Here is a 4,137-nt window from a genome sequence, read left to right on the forward strand (position 1 = left end):
ATTGTAATCATAAACTTAGAAAAAGTAACCAGATTCGGGGCTGTCAGGCCTAGTCAGTCTGAGCACATTTGTAATAACAAATGCAAACTTGTTATGTAGAATGGAAAAGACCATGGTTCCCAGACCTTAGCTCATAAATTGTTATGGAAAATGAAGAAGACCATGGTTCTCAGACCTTAGCTCATAGCGATAACTTGTTATGTAGACTGAAAAAGACATTGGTTCACAGACCTAGGCCCTGAGAACTAAGGGGAGGAAAATCCATAAATGGACATATGGGGAAAAGGTAATGGGAAATAAGGGGAGATTGGGTCAGTGTGTTTAGAAAACATAGGAGGTGATGCCGATAAATAAGGTGATATGGCACCTGGGACTCCAAGAAATACTGGGAACCAAAGAGGAGACTAGGAGCACCAGGGTATATATTGAGATGATCGGGGTGAAGGTGTGCGTGTCAAATTCTTCTGGCCGGATGTAGGAGGCAGCCCCGCGCGCTTGTGTGTGTGTGTCTGTGTGCGCATGTGTGTGTGTCTGTGTGCGCGTGTGTGTGTCCCCGTGTGTTGTGTGTGTGCGTGGGTGAAGGTGGGTGTTTTTATTTTTGCAAGAACGTCGCGAGAGTTCTTGTTTTTCTTGATTGATTTTGCATGACTTGCTCTTTTTGGGGGTTTTCATTTGTTACTTTCAATTTGGCAATTTCTCTTAAAAGATTGTTGGCTGATTGACCACAATAAAGAAGTATGCTCATTCTCATCCAGGTCTGAGGAGTTTTCTCAGTATTTTTTGTAGTAATTAAAGAGTTAACAGTTAAGTCTAATTAAAACAGTTTTTAGTAACCAAAAGGTCTAAGAGAAGAGGACACCCTGTGATGTGTCGGCTTGGAGACCGGCTCTGAGTTACGACACACTGGATGCAACATAGTAAATCATCCCAAACATTACATACCAGTTGCGTCTTTAGGGTTGAACAATGAGCTGTGTGTTTCTTGTTTTCAAGTTGAGGAATACAAGCAATAAAAAATGAGTCGCAAAGCTAACCACAAACATTTTATACCCATTCCTATCTGGCAGGTGGGCAGGTAAAAGCAGCCCCTCCAGCAATGCTGGTTAAATCATAAGTTCCACCTATACATTTGGGTTCTCGTCCTTCCAAGTCCCTCGTTCCTCTTCAAGTTCTTCTACCAAATCTATTGTTTGTATCTTTAGATGAAGGAGTCAGACTTAGACCTTCTTGTCTTTTCAGGATCCTCACAACGGGAGGCCTTGTTTTTATTAAAAGCAGTGTAATACAGACAAATGTGTGTAATATATGTAAAGTCAAATTACAAATAAAATCTGCTCCAAATAATCAAACAATTCCAGCGCAAGTAGAACAAAATAAAATAAACCAAGAAACAGTCTCCAAGTTAAAAACCAAAAGTTAGGTGTCACATACACGTACATACAGGGTACGACATGCAGTGACATGCTTTTTACATCTGTCCGGTATATAAGCATATAAAAAGGAATACAATTTAGGATAAAAAAATAAACCAAAAGGAGATAGATAAATAAAAAAGTATCTACTGTATAAAAAACTATATAAAATATGAAAATATAAGTGATGAATATACATATATAAATATAATTAGATCTTCAGGTTTTTTGCCGCTGCTGATTGTGTGTTTTTATACTGCTGACACAAAACCTTGTGATTTCACATCAAGCTTTCAATGTTACTCTCTATCTTGACACTTTAACATGCTACTGAACATTACATCATTTCTTGAGCAGACATACGATTACGTAAGTTCGTATAAAAGGTAAAGAAAACTTATTGTTCTATAAAATGAAAAAGAAAACTTAACAATTCTATAATTTTCTTTCAGCAAGATGAAGGGTCTTTATCCAACTGTCTAGGTACAGTTTTTTTTAGTGAGTTTGGGCGAAGAAAGTTGGTATAGATGGTATAGCTCCAGTAAAGGTCAGGATGATCACTGGCAGACGTAAAGCACCTTGGAGAAACACAACAGTGGTACAGAGCATGAAAAGAACATGCAGAAAAGCTGAACGTATGTGGCGGAAAACAATACTTGAAGTACATTATAGCATCTATAAGGACAGTCTTAGTGCTTTCAATGTAGAACTAGGCACAGCTAGACAGATCTTCTCTAACATTATAAACAACAACATAAACAACACTCGCACTCTTTTTGCTACTGTAGAGAAACTAACAAACCCCCCAAATCAAGTTCCTAGTGAAATGCTCTCTGACAAAAAATGCAATGAGTTTGCAACCTTTTTCTCTGAGAAAATCAGTAATATCAGAATAGCAATCAATACAGCCTCATATTTCAGTAGTCATGTGAAAGCGATAAGCAAATCAGCTTACTACCATCTCAGAAATATAGCCAGAATTAGATGTTTTGTCTCAAGACAGGAATTAGAGAAACTTGTTCATGCTTTAATCACCAGCAGGGTGGATTATTGCAATGGACTCCTTACTGGGATCCCCAAAAAGACCATTAGACAGCTGCAGCTCATACAGAACGCTGCTGCCAGAATTCTGACCAGAACCAAAACATCTGAGCACATCACTCCAGTCCTCAGGTCCTTACACTGGCTTCCAGTTACATTTAGAATAGATTTTAAAGTATTGTTACTGGTTTATAAATCACTTCATGGCTTAGGACCGAAATACATTACAGATATGCTAACTGAATATAAACCAAGCAGACGACTCAGATCATTAGGATCAGGTCAGTTAGAGATACCAAGGGTTCACTCAAAACAAGGTGCGTCAGCATTTAGTTATTACGCCACCTATAGCTGGAATCAGCTTCCAGAAGAGATCAGATGTGCTTCAACAGTAGACACTTTTAAATCAAGATTAAAAACACATCTGTTTAACTCTGCATTTACTGAATGAGTGCTGTGCTGCTTCACACTGACTGCACTTTTTATCCAAATCATTTTTATTCCTGTTTTATTCTTTAAACTGTTTTTATTAAGAATCACATTTATTTTCTTTAATTGTTCTTTGTTTTTATTATTATTTTATCGTGTGTCTTTGTAGCAGATTTATTAATCAAGAAGAAGCAGAGAGTTCCAAGCGGGTGTCGGTTTATTTCTTCCTCTCAACGAGCACCATGCTCCATAAGCACCATGAACACCGTGAAAAACTACAGCAGAAAACAGCAAAATACAAAATGCTTCTACTGTATGTAGTTTCACAAATAATTAGCACATAAATCATGTTCACATCAAATACAAACCATTTTAACATTTTAACTAATAATCAATATAGAATGAACAATGTTTTTAAACTGTTATGACAGATGAAATATCACATGCTTCTTTTAAATGAAATACAACATATTACAATTGTTCAAAGAAAGAATATATTGCTTTTAAACAAATCTCTTCTGATAATAATACACACTCCACATTTTTGAGTTTCATACCTCATTCCGCTCTCCAAGGGCGCTAATTAAAGAGTTTCCGCCATCAGCTAACATTCTCTAGCTCGACACACACACCCTCACAGTTCAAGCAAGGCTCTTAGAAATAACAGGTATGAACAATACAAAAATAATAAAGAAAATCAATGTAAACTCTTTCCTTACAGGATTCAAATGGATGAACATGATAAACAACTAATGTGTTTAAGTTTTTTACCATTCTTCCGATGATGCATGAGCACCATGTTGTGAAGCGAGTGTAACCGGAAGTTTAGCACCACCAAAACAACAGAAGAAGAAAACGGTGCTTTTCAAAATAAAAGCAGAACAGACAACTAGGTGGCACTGTAGAACTACAATGTCTTATTAACACAAGTATAATACTGCGTAGGAGAATGTTAATGCAATTTATCTGACATTTACACTCCCACCAAATCCTAGTACGATGAATGAACAAGTACATAAAAAGTAAATGAATTGTACAGGATTTCTTGACTCTAAGAAATAAATAGCTTGAAGTTAAGCTATCAGAGGTGTAGCTATATACATCATCATGCATAATAAAGCATTTTGTGTAGTGTTGTCAATTGCTTTCTTATAATCAGTTCTCAAGGAGGAGCACCAATTTTTTGAATGGTCTTTCAATAACTAAGTGCTTGGAGGGAGGATCTTGTTTTTTATGAGGTTTTCTGTCCCCAACT

General features: G+C 36.7%; 1 long non-coding RNA gene across 1 annotated transcript; it reads right to left on the reverse strand.

Annotated features, from left to right (window-relative positions):
• Window positions 1–3,017: 3,017 nt before the first annotated feature.
• Window positions 3,018–3,712, reverse strand: LOC125141249. Its single transcript, XR_007140631.1, has 3 exons — window positions 3,654–3,712; window positions 3,440–3,535; window positions 3,018–3,157 (listed from the first exon to the last, which is right to left on the reverse strand). It is a non-coding gene; the product is annotated as an uncharacterized LOC125141249 (long non-coding RNA).
• Window positions 3,713–4,137: the final 425 nt, after the last annotated feature.

The sequence above is a fragment of the Tachysurus fulvidraco genome, chromosome 5, assembly GCF_022655615.1.
Source record: "Tachysurus fulvidraco isolate hzauxx_2018 chromosome 5, HZAU_PFXX_2.0, whole genome shotgun sequence".
NCBI classification, from domain to species: domain Eukaryota; kingdom Metazoa; phylum Chordata; class Actinopteri; order Siluriformes; family Bagridae; genus Tachysurus; species Tachysurus fulvidraco.